The sequence below is a fragment of the Lepidochelys kempii genome, chromosome 3 (assembly GCF_965140265.1).
Source record: "Lepidochelys kempii isolate rLepKem1 chromosome 3, rLepKem1.hap2, whole genome shotgun sequence".
NCBI lineage: Eukaryota > Metazoa > Chordata > Testudines > Cheloniidae > Lepidochelys > Lepidochelys kempii.
This window is the reverse complement of record NC_133258.1, coordinates 103,588,008-103,605,965: the sequence shown is the minus strand read 5'-3', so window position 1 is coordinate 103,605,965 and position 17,958 is coordinate 103,588,008. Positions and strand designations below refer to the sequence as shown.

Here is a 17,958-nt window from a genome sequence, read left to right as displayed (position 1 = left end):
AGGAGCATTATAGTCCGCTGACCAAATACTTCTGTCCGACAACCCTAAGAGAGGCTAAGGAGAGGAATCTATGCCTATGAGGCAAAGAACACTGTGTTTCTCCCATGGGAGTAGCAGCAGTGGGTAGCAGGAAGGACTGTCTCCCCTCCCCCCACCCAGTGACCTTAACCATGCCCTCCAAAAACTAATTTAAAAATCTCTTCCAGTTTAGGACTCCATCCCAGCCTCCCTCCCTCCACAGCCGATGCTCAAGGGAGATACAAGGGCAGGATCCTTAGAGAGTGGCTTGGGAGAAGTAATGCAGAGAGCTCACTTGTAGTTCCTTGGCTCCTAGTGTACAGCAGTTGTACAATTACTCTCTGCATACTTTTCCTTGCCATACACATTTGTCCCAACTTCAGAATCAGTGAGGCTAGTGGGAGGCTGAAATCTCTGGCAGCTAAGGGGCTACACACTCTTTACTGCTCTAGAAACAGGACATGGGATCAAATCCTGTTTAAATATATATGATCCAGAAAGGGAGAAAAAAACAGATTCATTAATACTCGAGTCACACTGTTGGCCTGTTTCAGAGTAGCAGCCGTGTTAGTCTGTATCCACAAAAAGAAAAGGAGTACTTGTGGCACCTTAGAGACTAACAAATTTATTTGAGCATAAGCTTTTGTGAGCTACAGCTCACTTAGCCTGTGTAATTTCTTGTTATACACGCTAATAAAACAGGATTTATATACTCTGAAATCAGTAGGCATGGCAAGACGATTCTCTAGGAGGTGGCTGAATCCTATTGTGTGAAATCTTTGTACCATGTTCATTGGCATAGACTCAAGCATCCTGAAGTGGCTTGAACTGGTAGGTCAAAGAGAGAGGTAGTTTACAGCCAAGTTCTGAGAGGGAATTAAGTGTAAAATTATACAGCATGATATATTCTGGGCTGATTGGGAAACCTCCCTGCATTGTCAAATGCTGCAACCGAGAAGGATATAGGATTCCCTGGAGAGTTTAGGATTGCTCCAATTGCAGATTATAGAAACACTGCAAGAAAGAGAGGCCAGATTCATCCTGGGTGTAATTCCTCTGAAATCAACAGAGTTGCACCAGGCCTGAATTTGACTTGATTTTAGACATGGACACAGACTTGGTATATGTATATAACACTTGGTTAACTTAGAGTTAAGGCTGTTAGACCTCATAGCCCACCAGTGCAAACTCTAAAATGCAACGAAATAAGCAATTATGTTATTCAACAGCCTATGTACATTTCCCCTGATCAGTTCTCCTTTTTCAGTTTAATTACCTCTGCTCCATTGTCCATATCCCAGCATTCTCCTGAACACCCTTCTGGGACCCTTGAACTGTGAGCATGTTTACTAGTTACAGAGTTAATGGTTTTTGATAATACAAGGGTGGTGTGGCATTCAACAACTAGACATTATGTAGTTCTGTACATGGTTTAATATTGTATAAATGAAAGTTTGGGTCACACTGCAAATAGTGGTAGCAAGAAGTTTTTCTATAATGTTTAGAAAAAGTTATGTGCCTGGGTGATCTTTGTTAATTATTATTCTAAATCTGGCAGTAATTCTTATATAGGAGTTACACACAGAGACAGATTTCAACAATGTATGTTTGTGTGTTCTATCTATGGTCAGAATTCCAGGTGCCCACAGATTGTTCACAACAAGGATATAAATATGCGGGATGGGGGAAGGAAAGTAGTTAACCTTGAAAAGAGGAACTGGTAGATGGTGTGTAAATGAGGTGTTGAATGAGTTAAACAAGAAAATAAACAGTTTTCTTTAGTCTTTAGGATGTAGTCTATCAAACTTGGGCACTCTTTATTACTACTTTATACTAATTTTATGACTTTAATGGAGTTGCACTTATGTAAACCTGATTTATAGCAGAAGAGAATCAAGTCCCTTAACTCTAAGCTAATGAAGTTTTTTGTGTGGGAATTTCCTAGACTTTTAAATTAGTAATATATAGTTAAATACAATCAAAATGTTTTGTTCTGATTTTGCCTTTTAAAATGTTATATTACATTATTTATAATTTAAAAATAAAATTTGAAACAAAATTTTGAAATGAGAGAAAAAAATCAGAACATTCTGAATGGAATTTTTTTTTACAGTACTGAAATGCTTCATTTTGATTTGTGTTTCCAACACAAAACACATTCCCACAGCAAGTTTTGATTTAAACAAAATAGCATTTTTCAACACAAACACATTCTGTTGGAAAATTTTTGGCCAGCTCTAATAACAATATTTAAAACCTAAATGTATAAGGAAGTAGAGATACATCCCACTCCCCAGCATGCTTCTTCTTAGAGCATGCACAACATGCCTCAGGTAGCACATGACCAGGATTCATCACCGAATTTGATCCACGGGTTGGATCATTAGCTACTCCGGCTTGGGCCAGGTACCGACAGGGAGTGTGATGTGAACTCTGTGGACGTGGTTGGAATCAGGGCATGGGGATATCCTTTATACCCTCCCCCCTACTGAGCCCATTCAGTCAAATATTGATAGCTATGTTTGTAACTATCAGCACTGATAGTGTTCAGAAATTTTGAAAATCAGGTCACTTATTTAGGGTGCCCAAACATAGACTTAGTAGCCCATCGTGAGGCACCCATTTTGAAATTCTTGATCTTGACTAATATAATTATTCAGTACACATCATTGTAAATATCTATCTGACAAAAGAATCAGAGCTTTCTTTCTAGCATATTGAAATGTTTAGAAATATTTTTCTGCAATAATGATTCCCCCTGGAAAGGTTCAAATGGGAAAATGGAAGCTAGTGTTCCATGCAAAGCTGTCTGCTTAGTAATTCACATCTTAATGCATTTGTATGCACACCACAGAAGGTCAAAAATAAACATAACTTACTTTACTTGATCCAAGTTGTGTCAAGTGTTTTTGATTTTCACTAAGTGATTGGGGATGGAGGGTGTTTTTTGGCTTGGATGGCCCTCTTTAGCATTCTCAAACCATGAGACTTGCCAGACCTTTATTGCCTGCTGTTACCTGTCCTGATGGTACCTATGAGTAATAGAAAATAATGCTCTTTTCATGTGAAAGTCTGTCCACTTATTATACCCACCAGGGTTTAGACTGAAAACTTTGGCCCTGAACTGGCCAAATCATTCAACTGGAAAAAGGAGCTAATTTAAAAAAAAAAACAAAAAAACCTCTTATAGTTATTTTTAAAGAATACTTTCCAGAAAGAAATCAAACCATTTGTTTCTTTGCACCATTCCCAGGTGATGTGGAAAGAAACAAAGGGTTTGCGTGCTGTAGGGCAAAAAGCATTACAATGTAAACCGTGCATCACCCAGAGAATGTAAAGTATATGGCGGGTTGTGGAGAAAATAAAATAAACACCTTCGGGAGGGGGAAAAAGCTGTTTTAAATATTTATCTTTAAAAAAAGATTTTTACCACATACACAAAGGATTGGCGTTGGCTATTCAGTGTCTAATTTTGAGCTGAGTTTTCATTATCTAACTGCTAGATCCTACTGTTTCTATAAAAAGAAAAGGAGTACTTGTGGCACCTTAGAGACTAACCAATTTATTTGAGCATAAGCTTTCGTGAGCTACAGCTCACTTCATCAGATGCATACTGTGGAAAATACAGAAGATGTTTTTATACACACAGACCATGAAAAAATGGGTGTTTATCACTACAAAAGGTTTTCTCTCCCCCCACCCCACTCTCCTGCTGGTAATAGCTTATCTAAAGTGATCACTCTCTTTACAGTGTGTATGATAATCAAGATGGGCCACTTCCAGCACGAATCCAGGGTTTAACAAGAACATCTGAGGAACGGGGGAGGGGGGGGAGCGGGGGAGGAATAAACAAGGGGAAATAGGTTACTTTTTATAATTAATGAACCATTCCCAGTCTCTATTCAAGCCTAAGTTAATTGTATCCAATTTGCAAATTACTTCCAATTCAGCAGTCTCTCATTGGAGTCTGTTTTCGAAGTTTTTTTGTTGAAGGATAGTCACTTTGAGATCAGAAATCGAGTGACCAGAGAGACTGAAGTGTTCTCCGACTGGTTTATGAATGTTATAATTCTTGACATCTGATTTGTGTCCATTTATTCTTTTACGCAGAGACTGTCCAGTTTGCCCAATGTACATGGCAGAGGGGCATTGCTGGCACATATCACATTGGTAGATGTGCAGGTGAACGAGCCTCTGATAGTGTGGCTGATGTTATTAGGCCCTGTGACAGTGTCCCCTGAATAGATATGTGGGCACAGTTGGCAACGGGCTTTGTTGCAAGGATAGGTTCCTGGGTTAGTGTTCTGTTGTGTGGTTGCTGGTGAGTATTTGCTTCAGGTTGGGGGGCTGTCTGTAGGCAAGGACTGGCCTGTCTCCCAAGATTTGTGAGAGTGTTGGGTCGTCCTTCAGAATAGATTGTAGATCCTTGATAATGCGTTGGAGGGGTTTTGGTTGGGGGCTGAAGGTGACAGCTAGTGGTGATTATAAAAGGTAACCTATTTCCCCTTGTTTATTCCTCCCACGCCCCCCCACTGTTCCTCAGATGTTCTTGTTAAACCCTGGATTTGTGCTGGAAATGGCCCACCTTGATTATCATACACATTGTAAGGAGAGTGATCACTTTAGATAAGCTATTACCAGCAGGAGAGTGGGGTGGGGGGAGAGAAAACCTTTTGTAGTAATAAACACCCATTTTTTCATGGTCTGTGTGTATAAAAACATCTTCTGTATTTTCCACAGTATGCATCCGATGAAGTGAGCTATAGCTCACGAAAGCTGATACTCAAATAAATTGGTTAGTCTCTAAGGTGCCACAAGTACTCCTTTGCTTTTTGAGAATACAGACTAACAGGGCTGTTACTCTGAAACCTGTGATTACTGTTTATATGTGGCTCTCACTCCGTCTCAGTGCCCATTCAAGTATTTAGCCTCTGATCTTTTCTTCCTCAGTTAAGTAACAATGGTAGTGCTTAGACCCCCAAAGATTTGGGAATATTGGAGTGCATGCCTTCTCACCAGGCTCTTCACCAACCACACTGAAATCTCTGGAGAATTAGCAGCTCTCATGAATAATATGTGCATAAAGACAGCCCGTTAGCAGCAATGTTGCTGAACCACTTGTGGGAAATGCTTCAGGTGATGATTCAGTGTGGCAGAATGATAGGTAGTTTAGGGACAGTAGGCAAGGGTCATGGGTATTTAAAGACCCTACACACTTACTTATTAATCATGTGTGATTACACTTTTGCAACTCATGGACATGCAGTTCCTGCAAGCAGCAGAATCTCTTTGGGACCATATTTTTACAAAAATAAATAACTGATAACAATGGTGACTATTAAGTCTCTTTCTGTTGTTCTTTGAAAGGATGCTCTAAGGACCTGTGACACTTTCTTCAATAAAATGTTCTTGCTAAAGCATTGTTTCACATATATTTTCCTAAACTGTGATATACAAACCTTCTGCAATAAAGCATCAATTTTTGCAAAGCATATTGCAGCAAACAGACACAGAGGACTTCACGCTTGTTACACTGTTGCATGCAGTAGCAATAGGGAACTTCACAGTACCAGTGGGACAGAATTCCAATCCCGCTGGGAAAGCTAAAGCTCCTCTCACTAAAGGAGAATCTGTGCTCGGAGCCTTCTAGCTAAGATATATATACAGCCCCCATCACTGTGGTATCTGAGCACCTCACACTTGTTTTGTAATACATTTACACGCACAACACTACTGTGAGGTACGGAATTATCATCATCACTCCATTCTACGGGCTGGGAACTGAAGCACAGAGAGACTTGCCCAAGGAAACACAGGAAGTTTGTGAAAGAGAAGAGAATTGAATCCAGGTCTCCCCAGTTGCAGGCTGGTCCTCCAATCCATGGGTCATCCCTCCTCTCTGTTTTGAGCCTATGAAAAAATTCAGCCATTCTGGTTGTATCGAGTAGAGAGCAGTGGTAAACAAACATACTTGCCAGTTCATTACAATAGTATTAATGCGCCATTCTGTCTTCCAGTAACCTTCTGCTTCATTGATTCATCTCTCCAAAACTCAGCGAAAAACACGTGTTTTATATGCATCCTTAGTTGCTCTTTCCCTTTGCTGTTGTTTAATTCTCAGTGTGCAATTTAACTGTGTAAAGCAGCTGAGGATGTGTTTGTATGACAGATGCTTCAGAAAATAAAGCCACACTGTACTTTTGTTTGCAGCTAACAGGTTGGGAGTTATTGCAATGCCAAAGACACACATATGTTGAGATAAACGACAAAGAGTTTGCAGGCTTTTGCTATCCCAGCCTCAGGCGCCAGCTTCCTCCTTTCCCCAGGATGCTCAACCCCCGCTCAGCCTCAGGGCTTACCCCTACTCCATCCATATCCTGCCTCTTCCTGCCCCTGCTCCACCCCCTTCCCTGAGTGCATCCCATCCCCACTTCTCCCCCTTCCCCCCAGCACCTCCTGCATACCGTGGAACAGCTGAGCGTGGCAGGCAGGAGGTGCTGTGAGGGAGGAGCAGGAGTTGATCGGCGAGTGGGGGGGGGCGAAGCTGGCTGCCAGTGGGTGCTAAGCACCCACTAATTTTTTTACGTGGGTGCTCCAGCCCTAGGAGTCCGCACCTGTTATTCCAGCAACTAAAGTTAATGCTTTCATTTCCATACTCTGTTTGCCAGAGCTGTAGCTAGGCATTTTAGTGTCTGGGGCGAGCAAGCATATTTGCACCTCCCTAGGGGTGATGCATGGGGGAGGCATGTGGGGTGACATGCCCGCCCCCCTGATTTCTAACTTCCACTTGAAAACCACAGAGGTTTTCAAACTGTGAGGGTGCATCCCCCAGTTTAAAAACTACTGCCTCCTGCCTGGAGCCGGTGGATTGGAAGTTGGTGGGAGCTGCTCAGGCCCCTGGCTCTCCATGCTGGCTGGCTGCCTGGCAGTCCTCCCTGCCTTGCTCCCCGAGCTGGGCCACCTATGCACAGCCAAGCATTCCTCAGGCAGGGTGGGCAGCACAGCTCTGAGCTGCACCCCTGTGCACTTTTGCTACTCCCCTGGAGGAGCATGGTGCCATCTGGCAATGCCCCCTAGAGCTGGCCCCTGCCTATGGAGCTCGGCTACCAGCAGCAGAGCCAGGAGCACCAGAGCAATGGCGAGCAAGAGCTTTGGGGAGCATCTCATGGCAGCCGGCCTCTGCGGAGAGGGGCTGGCTCCAGGGGGTGCCACTGGCCAGTACTGGACTCCTTTGGGGGAGCAGTTCAGAACTGTTTAGCCCGCCCTGCCTGGGGAGCGCTTGGCCATGCAGAGGTGGCAGCCTGGCCCGGGGAGTAGGGTAGGGAAGGCTGGCAGACTGGGAGCCAGGGCACTGGCTAGCTATCTGCTGGCTTCTGGCAGGAGGTGTCAGTTTTCAAACTGTGGGGCAGTTTGAAAAGCTCTGTCCTAAATGGAAGGCAGAAATCTGGGGGCGGAGGGGGGGATGGCACACATGACGACCCCACATGACCATCCCACCCCCCACATGCCGCCCCATTTTCTGCCCCTGCAGCTTTGCCCCCTGGGCAGCTGCCCCACTCGCCCCACCCTAGTTATGGCCCTACTGTTGCCCCATGGCACCCCCATGGCAGTGCACTATAAGCAACTGAAGTGATTTATTGGTCTAAAGAAAATAAAAACAAGACCACTTTACCCAGCTGTGTTCCAGAACATGGCGTCATTCTGCGGTGCTCATGCCTTGGCCAGAGACTGAAGCCGTAGACAAGCAGGGGCTAGCTGAAAGAAACTTATATTTAAATGAGTCATGGATGTGGGAAGGGGACTGTAGGGTTTTTTTTTTATTATTCAAGTTTGATGAGAAGCAAGATGTAGTTAGAGCCACAGCTTCCTGCTCTGAACTCAATTTATTTAAGACAATTCCTCTGAGCTTTTCTTTACGATTCCCCAACCACTCCCATGCTCTTCCTGTGATCCACTCAGCAACTCTTACAATAGAGCTTAATAATAGATAAAGTAGTCACACTGGCCACTTATAATAATGTTTTCTTTTTGAAAATCTCTGTCTTGTGGTCACTGGCACCACAGCATTGTTTATCAGAACATAAAGTTCAATAGAAATCCCACAGCGACGTCATGCCATCAGGCACTTGCTGCTGAAAGGCTCTTATTGCGGCTTTCTGGGATGCATTCAGGCTGTTGTGGATGGTTTCCTTAAGAGGAAACAATGAGAGGGATGCTCACTTCAAGGACATACTGCATGCTTGAGCAGGTGAGCATTTTTTAAAGGACTAGAAAATAATCCTTTATAGTGATAGACTCAAGGAGCTCATGCTAGTTAGGTTAACAAAGAGAAAGAAGGCAGCCTGTAAGTACATAATTGGGGAACAAAATTCACTGATGGGCTCTTCCATCTAGCAGATAAAGGTATAATATGATTCAAGGGCTGGAAGTTGAAGCAAGATAAATTCAGACTGGAAATAAAGTATACAAGTTTAACAGTTGGGGTAATTCACCACTGGAACAATTGGATTTCCCATCACTGGCAATTTTTAAATCAAGATTGGATGTTTTTTTAAAAGATCTGCTCTAGGAATTATTTGGGGAAGTTCCATGGCCTGTGTTGCACAGGAGGTTGGACTAGACGATCACAATGGTCCCTTCTGACCTTAGAATCTAAGACTAATCTATTCATTCAATAGGAAGCAAGTTGTCGCAAAGGAACCTCAACTGCCTACAGCATAAGGTGGTCTTCTAATCTCTTCTATGGTGACAATACAAGTAGATGTGAGTGTATTTCACCGGGAAAGGGGAAAGGAGTAGCTTAATTTGCTCCAATGCGAAAGGGTTGAGAAGGGGGATGTGAGGCCAGAGGAAGGCTGGGACGGACACCGCCAGGGTGCTGGAACAATGTGTATAGTGGGAGTACTGAGAGCCATTGAACCAAATTGTAAACCCCTTATATTATGGAAACCACTTCAAGTTCAGGGGGTGCTGCAGCACCCGCCATACCTCTAGTTCTAGCACCTATGGACAGTGCAGATTTAGGCTATGTGTACAGCGCAGTCTTCTTTTGGCAGCATGTAGAGTAGGTACAAGGGTAGTCCCTGTGCGCTGTAAGGCCAGCACTGCGCTTGCTCAGAACTCCTGACACCCTAATGAGTCAGCTAGGCTGCATAACCAAAAGTGGTATGTAGTATAGATGTCTTACTGTTCCTCTGCTGTCATCAAATAGTTGCAAAACCCACTGGCAAAGTGTGTCTCATGCCCCTCCACTGGCTGGTATGTATAGAGGATAACAGCCTACTACTGCTATCAGTTACCCTATTAGATCAAATGTCAGAGGTCTGTGCTTTGAATCTGAAGGTTCTAACTGTTGATGACCCATATGGATGTCAATATGATTCCACACAATGAAGCCTGGTTTTTTTAGCTGGCTTTTTAAAAAATAAAAATACATTAAAAAAACTACACTAAAAATGTTCATAACATAGTATGTGATCATGTAATTCAAGACTAGCATAATGCACAGGCACTAGCTGGCAGATTAAGATTTCAAAGGCAATCCAATTCTGTTATTTCCTAATATTTGATTTGTTGACTTTGTATCTTTAATGTTCTTGTAACAATATTTTTAAAAAAATCTATTATATATACAGGATGCAAAATTCAGTGAGCAAGAAAAAAATCAAAACAGAGCTATATATCACTACTGTATTCAGAAAGGCAATCACAACATGAAGCAGAGTTGTGATAAGGCCATAGTATGAAATTAACTATATAAAAGGCAGTGCTGTATTGAAAGACTTGTCAGAAGCAGATAGGAGTGGAGGCGCTTCATCACTGCCCTAAACATTAGAGGAGTAATGAGAACATGATGATGTGTATAATGATGAGGGCAGGAAGCGTCTCTTGGAGTCAGGGCTGTGGGGTTTTACTTCTGGCTCTGCATTGATTTTGTGATTGTGGGCAAATCACTTCACTTCGCTGTGTTTGATATTACTCAGCTGTCAAATGGGGACAATAAACCTCTCTTCCTCATGGTGAGACTTAATTCATTATATGGAAACGCTGAGATCCTTTGATGAATGATACTATGTATAAGTGCAAAGTATATTATTAGTTTGACTAAGAGCAAGGGATTCCAGTTACTGCAGACCAATGAAATATTGCACAGAGGAACTGCGTGCCATACTGGACCAACTAGAAAGACAACATGCATCATATTATATGAAAAGAAAGGAATTACTAGATCCTCTATCACACGTATGTCTTTTGGCACACCCTTGTATTAACACCCTATACACTATTGTAATAATCTTTGTACAAAATATGCCTTATGAGGCATCATTTGAAAACTAATAACTCTCTGGTCAATAACATCATGGTGAAGTGTACATAGCAACATTATGTGTAAAGTTACGAACTGCCCCTGAGTGCAGGGGACTGGACTAGATGACCGCCGAGGTCCCTTCCAGTCCTATGATTCTATGATATTGGTGGCACATGTTCAAACCCATGTAGCCCCGATTAGGCAGAACTGGTTAAGCAGGTCTTAAACAAAGGAATGTGTGTTTACCTCAATTTACATATAATTGTGAACAGACCCTCATACAGCAAGAAAGGGGAAGACAGGATCCAAGGAAAACATGCATTGCAGCAAGTAGGAGTGAGAAGAAACAGCATGGGACTTCTACTCTATCAGAACCATGTCTCCTCTACTGTTTGAATAAACTTTGCTTTGCTTTATGGAAATGGATCTCAAAGAGGAACTGGACTATAAAAGTGAAGGGCAAAACCACCCCAAATTCTCTCTTTCTATCCATCTCTCTCTTCACCTAAGATGACAAAAGAAACAGCTGTTGGGAGCAGATACTGGCCTGAGAGTTTTGTCAGCAAAGTTTCTAGAAAGATGTGGTAAGGGACTTAAACATGTGGTTCAAGGTGAAGTTTAGAAAGCATTTTTATCTTTATTTTTCTTGTAAACTTTTCTGACTTTGATGTCTCAATACTTGTACTCATTTAAAATCTCTCTTTATAGTTAAATACACTTGTTTTATTCTTTTCTTACAACTAATCCAGTATTGTGAATTTTTGGGTATCTCCATTTAAGGTAGCAGACTGTTGATCCCTTTAGAGTGGCAAAAAACCTCATATACCAAAACTGCCCAGGAGAGGGCAGGACAGTTTTTTTGAGGAAAATCCAGGACAGCGAGTGTGTTGGGGTCACCCTACAAATAGTAACCAAGGCTGCTGGAAGCCAGGCTGTGGCCGGTGTTTGCTGACAGGCTGCTTGGGTCAGAGCTGCTGAGCCAGGGCTGTGGCTATATACAGTCACTCAGGCTGTGACCTGCATGCTGTTTGTGAGGAACTCAGGTTGGGACCTATAGCAACAAAGTGCTGTGAGACATCCCAGGTTGCAGGACAAGTGGTGACACAGACCCTCACTGGTCTGTATTGCATCCCAGAATGTCCTACTCTCCAACCTACTACTTGCCATTGGCATTCCCTGGATACCTTTGGCATTCCTTGGACTATTCAGCAGAGAGTTTTCTATGAAGGGAATCCAAATTCTCCCACCACATGCTTCCCAAACAGCAGAAATTTTAAGGGATCCCAGATTCACTTCCTGGGCTACTCAGAGTCCTAAAATCATTCTTAGCAGATTATCAAGTGCTCAGCTGTTTTTATGTTAAATTTGGTTTGTGATTGAAGCCATGAACCGATATCTTATTTCTAATGCTGGAGCCAATGCCCCAAATCAGAACATTGGATCTGGATCCAGACTTCTTTCCTCTATAATACACCTACCTACGATCCTGGATCCTAACACTCCTGAACATGATTGTTTGAAATCCAATCTCTAGTGCAAAAGTTCTCAAATGATGGGGTGTTCATATCTGGCCCATTACAGAAAGGGTCAAGCTCTAAATTTTGATCAAACCTGGGTTTTTATTTGGTACCCACCAGCAGTCTGTCTCCCCTATTATTTCCCTAATGAATATAACAGAAACCAGAAGGACTAAGGAGACTGAGAAAGGGTTTGATAGTTTCTTTCTAAGTGAAGGCACAAACAAAGCTTTTAGTCTCACTCCCCCCAAGCAAAATTGTCAGTTGAAGCTGGCATGAGAATCTTCCATAGCTGAAATGTAACACAGGCAGGAAGGTTTTCTAGAGGAGGAGATTTTATCCTCAGAATGTTGGCAGAAGAATTCTGCTAGGAAGCTATTTCTGACACCCTTACAACAAACACTGTTACGAAACTTGCCCTATAAGAATAACTCCCATATCCAGTTGACCTTTGAGTTTTCTATAGTTCCAATGTTTTATTATTGCAGTCTGACAGAGATCTAATCTTTGGCGTGTTGAGAATTGACAGACATTGCTCTTTCAGCCATAAAATGCATCCGTCATAAGTGTTTGCAAAAGAAAATGTAAAATCTGCCAATAAAAAAATCCATATTTAAACATACTAGGCCAATACATAAAAATAATGTAGTTTCAGCATAGACTATTCAGTGTCAAATAGAATTTATTACAGTATAAGATTTCAAATCTGATATATTCATTTTCCTTGGCTACGAACCTTGAAATATAGTACTAGACTATTTTCTTCTTGCTATAACAGAAACAGAACACATTAGTATGCCAGCGATCTCCTGTTTCCACCTTAAACAAACAACACAGTGGGGGTGTGGCAAGTGTACAGTACTCACATTTCATACATGGGAACTGATTGTTTACTGTAAAGTGTAACCTCTTTGAAAAAAGAAAATATTGATGCATATCCTCTGATTAACTCATGCACATACAGATTAGAGCTTGTAATGGTGCCTGCAAAGAGGACATTATCTGCACAGAGAAAAGGAGTACTTGTGGCACCTTAGAGACTAACAAATTTATTTGAGCACAAGCTTTCGTGAGCTACAGCTCACTTCATCGGATGAATCCGATGAAGTGAGCTGTAACTCATGCAAGCTTATGCTCAAATAAATTGGTTAGTCTCTAAGGTGCCACAAGTACTCCTTTTTCTTTTTGGGAATACAGACTAACACGGCTGCTACTCTGAAACCTTTCATTATCTGCACAGAACACGTTAAATACGTATGAAAATTAATGAAGTTTTTTAAAAATGTAAGATTTCTCTTAGATCTCTCAACATGCCCAAGTCCAAATATAGGGCAAAGATCAAACATGAGGCACACAATAAAATTAGTAGAACAATAAATGTGAAATGTATAGTTAATTCCTTTAAAATTGTCTAAAATGGAGAGATGGAAAGGACCTGTTATGTCACTTAGTTCATCTTCCCATTAATGCTGGACGGTTCACTACAATATACATTCCAGTGAATTGTTCAGTCCAGCTTTAAATGTCTCCAGTGATGGGGTTTCCATCACTTCCCTTTGGCGAGTATGCTAAAACAGCTGCCACTAACAATAATTTGTGTAATTTCAGCATGGCTGATGTCAATGTTTTTTCAGCAAAATGAGAGAGCCAATAATAGATGTGTTGGGTAGAAGCAAGTTTGCATGGAACATTTCGCAAATGGAGGTAGTGTCAAAAGATCTGCCTGCGTCTGCACACAATACGCTACGTGAAAGCTTACTTGGAGATACTTACCGTATATTATTAGGTATAACTCCTTGTAAGAGGCATAAAATGGTGCTTATTCTATCCTCACTCACCCACAAACATTTATTTTATGTAATGGCATCACTGCAAGTGAAACACCGTGAGAAGCTGCATCGGCACTGAATACCCAGTAGCAGGAGAAACTGGCTGAGAGCAAGAAACTCTTGTTTACAAAAGCTAAGTTAAGAAAAGTAAGTAAGACAGTGGGAAAAAATTATCTGCAGTCAAAAGAACTGTGCAATGGAACAGATGAAGGTAATTGACAGCACCATCACTGTAGATGTCCAAGGACAGATTAGTTAACAGGGAACGACACACATGGCTGGCCTATTAAAGGGTGAATGACCCAAGTAGTCTTGTCGAGGCCTTACTACTCACTGTAAATATATATGAATCTGGGAACACATGTTGTGCTGACTATCACTACAGCTTAAATCTTATCTAGGCAAAACAAGGAATTTCTGAGCCGGTAATGATATAAAATATATTCTACAAATCACCATTGGGAGACTGTATGCAAAGTGTATTTTCTTCTCTTATAAAATATGTGGCGGGGGCAGGAAGAGGAATGAAACAATTAGAGCACTCATGCAAAACAGCAGGATTCTTCTATTATGTAAATCTGGAAAATAGCAAAATGACCCTAGCTAACATCACACCGGAAAATGACGGATACACATTGCATCTGCTGATCACACAATCAAGCCATTCTGTAAAAAAAAAAGAGGGCAAATTTTCATGACCACATTTGCATACAATTATATGCTTGCCCATTCCCCATACCCATATTCCATGCTCTCACAGATCCGTGCCTCGTTTCCATAGAGCTGCAATAAGCAGCTTGCATTACTGGAGTGAGTTCAGGTACGCTGACATTTTGCACATCTACAGTGTATCAGAAGGCAAACATAATAGGTAAATAAATAAATTAGGAACTCTCTTAAAGAAACACAAACAAGATAAAAAACTCAAGTAAAATTCTGTTCTTTAGTTATATTGCTTCAATAATTGTGATTATTAAAACAAAATGCGTTTTACAAATATAATTTATTGTTGTTAAAACAATTAACTTTGTGTACCACACTCAGACAGTGAAACATCTGTAAACCAGTTAGTTTATGTTTCTATTTTGGGTCATTTTTACTTTCCAGTTCTGCTGCAGTAGCACAATGTTGTTTGCATTTCAAACACTGAATTTTTTTAAAATGAAACGATCTTATACAATGTAATGCAAATATTTCAAGGTGGTATCTGTATAACAAAAACAAGTAAACAGTTTTTACACAGCCTGATTTTTGGCCTATCTTAGTAACTTCTAGTGGTTGTCGAAGTGTTGAGGTTTTGCTCCCCACATAAAAATTATAAAGGAAACAAACAGGTTTAATCTCATTCAAAATTTTTCACTTGCTCTTGCGACAAGTTCAAAATGAATTTCATTTTGAAAAATTGTTTCATTTTTAAAAAAGTGCTTTTGGCATTTTGGCATGGCATTTTAAAAATATATACTTCACCCTTTTTCAATTGAAAACAATAGTTTCAAGGAAGTGTTACTTTCACTCGTTTTTAAAACACTTTTCTCCACCATTTTGCAGAGGGGAAAAAATAAATAACTGAGAGACAGTTGTTTTAGTTAGTTTTTCCTCACTTTCTCTAACTTTTAAAAAACTTTTCCTACCCATTTCCAGAAGGAAAAAAAGAGGTGGGGAGAGAAACAAGTAAGTATTTTTTAAAGGAAGTCAGATTATTCCCACTACTTCAAGTTTCGAAAGAAAAATTGTTGAATTTTTTTTTTTTTACAAAAATGTATTTGCCAAAACCCCATTTTTTTGATGAAAAACTTTTTCCAGAAAAAAATGTTGACCATCCCTAGTAATATCCCTTTACAGTAGACTCTTGTGTGTTCTCCTTTTCTCATTTGGAAATAATAGTTATACTTTATTTCTAGCCTAGTTCTCTGACATATCCTTAGCACAATGTTTTTAAATCCTGCAGTGAAAGAGTGATTTAGTTATTGGAGTGTATCGACATAGGCAATGGTGGAGTCTACCAGCCATATTCAGATCATTCGTAAGTTCCTTGGATTTGCATCCATTTATAAAAAGTCTAAATTTAACAGCACAATAAGTGCTCCTATTGGCTAGAATAATCTGATTTCAAGTAACGGTGACAGTTTTCCTTGAGTTTTGTATCTGGACAAATAGCTCAGAGCAGTGTTGTGAGCAGGGCCGGCCCACAACAATCTGGCACCTGAGGCGAGGAGCTCAAATGATGCTCCCATGCCCCCTTGCCTGGGCCAAAACTTTGAAAGGTCCTAATTCTGCCTTCTTCCTGTTCTACTCCTCTCACGGTACTGCTCTGCCACCTACCCCAAGAAAGGAGAACTAACAACTTAAAATGCCTTGTTCAAAAATTTTAAGTAACACTTAACTTTTCAAACGCCTGAACAGCAAATGTAATTTTTCTTGTCTGCATAGTAAACACTGGCATTTTTATCTGTTTGAATAATCAAAGTGATGGTTTCCGTGCCTTCTTGGTTGCAAAGATTTGAACTGCTTACTGCTGAAGGTCCACAGTCTGGGCCAGCTCATGCTCTACTGAGATAGTTGCAAGGCTGACCAGACTCTCCCGTGTCATTGTGGAGCACAGATGTGTTTTTATTAACTTCAGCTTGGAGACGCTGCGTTCTCCACTGGCAACTGTTACAGGATGTGTTAGAAGTATGCACAGAGCAACAAAAGCATTTGGAAAGAGGGTGGTCATGTTATTTGTGCACATATGTTTTTCAGAACAGCCTTTGGAGTTGATCCTGCTGAAATGTACCTTGAAAGGGCTTTCAGTTCATCACCTAAATCATTCGCATCAATATCGTGCATGTCATCGTGTGTCAACACTGTCTCTAGTGCCCTGCATTGCTGGTGTAGGTCTTCTTCAGGTATAGTGAGGAGTTTTGGAATATCATACAACATCACAAATATACTGCTGTGTTCCTTGAGCTGCTTGAAACGTTCTGTAGGTAAGACTGTAGGTATGACTTTGCTTTGTCCAGTTGTTCCATTGCTCCAGATATATCAAGGTCAACACTTTGGAGTCTCTTGTTTACAACATTTATTTCAAACAGTATGTCATGCCACAACACTAAGCCACACAGGAATTTGAAGTTATGTATGTTTCCAGTGATTCCATTTCCCTCTACCACTGTTCTCCCACGAACAGTTCCTGTCATAGCATTATCCTCCATAATGGCAACTATGGCATCATCTATCTTCCCAATTTGGTGTTTGATAGGCTTTATCGCCTCCACTCGACTTTCCCATCATGTAGCACTCAGTGGTTTCAGTGTCAGAGAGGATGTTCCCAGATGTTGCTTCAAAATTTGCCATCAATGAGTTGATGCAGAGAAAAAGACATAGATGTTTTGAATTACATTAAAAAATTCAGCAGCCTCACTAGAAGCTGATGCTGCATTACTGACCATCAAGTTCAATGAATGAGAGCTGCATGGGACAAAAAAAGCTCAAGGGTTTAACTCTCGGATCCGTGTCTGCACTCCTCTGTTCTTTCCTCTCATGTTGGCACCATTATCGTAGCCCTGACCTCTCATGTCACCTATCACAACTCCCATATCCTCCAGCTTTTTAAGAAGCACATTTGTCATATCAGCTCCTGTAGTATCATCAATGTCAATAAATTCTAGAAAATGCTCTCTGACAGTCACCATTGCAGGGACATTTTCACTAGGTTCTGTTGTTGTTACAAAACGCATCATTAAAGTCATTTGTTCCATATGGCTGATGTCAGGTGTGCAGTCCAGAATAACAGAGTAATATCTTGTTGACTTCAGATCTGCCACAATCTTCTGTTTGACTTTTGTTGCCAGTAACTGTTTGATCTCATTTTGAATTGTTTTTCCAAGGTAGTGGTGTGTGTACATTTCTTGGGCGGTGACTCTTCTTAGATGCTCCTGGAGTACAGCATCAAACTCAGCCAGCAGCTCCACAATTGTAAGGAAGTTTCCACTGTTTGGCACATACAGCTGATCTGAAGTGCCACGCAGTGCTAGGTTTTGGGTAGCAAGCATTCTCACAATGGCAATGAGCCTTTTCAGAACATTTTGCCAGTAAAGAGACTCTGATGCAATCTTCCCTTCATGCTGATCATCTATGGTGGCCTTTAACCTTAGTCTCATCTCAAGCTCTTTCCACCTATGGAATGCTCTCTGGTGAAATGCTGCCTTCTCATGATATGCCAGATTTCTAGCCAGATTTTTCCAGGCCTTTGTTCCTGTAGAACCCAATGTGGCTGGAACATTAGACTGGAAGAGTTTCCAAC

The 17,958-nt window shown here is 41.2% G+C and overlaps 1 protein-coding gene across 5 annotated transcripts in view; it reads right to left on the bottom strand.

Annotated features, from left to right (window-relative positions):
- Positions 1–17,958, bottom strand: part of PDE7B (phosphodiesterase 7B) — a 276,797-nt gene that overhangs the window by 220,394 nt on the left and 38,445 nt on the right. For 2 of the 5 annotated variants that reach the window (XM_073337393.1, XM_073337394.1), the window contains exon 1: positions 2,898–3,255. The exons of the other annotated variants lie outside the window; for them this stretch is intronic. The gene's annotated coding sequence lies outside the window, so the exon portion shown is untranslated. Of the gene's footprint in view, positions 1–2,897; positions 3,256–17,958 lie in introns of those variants that run through there. 5 annotated transcript variants of the gene reach the window in all.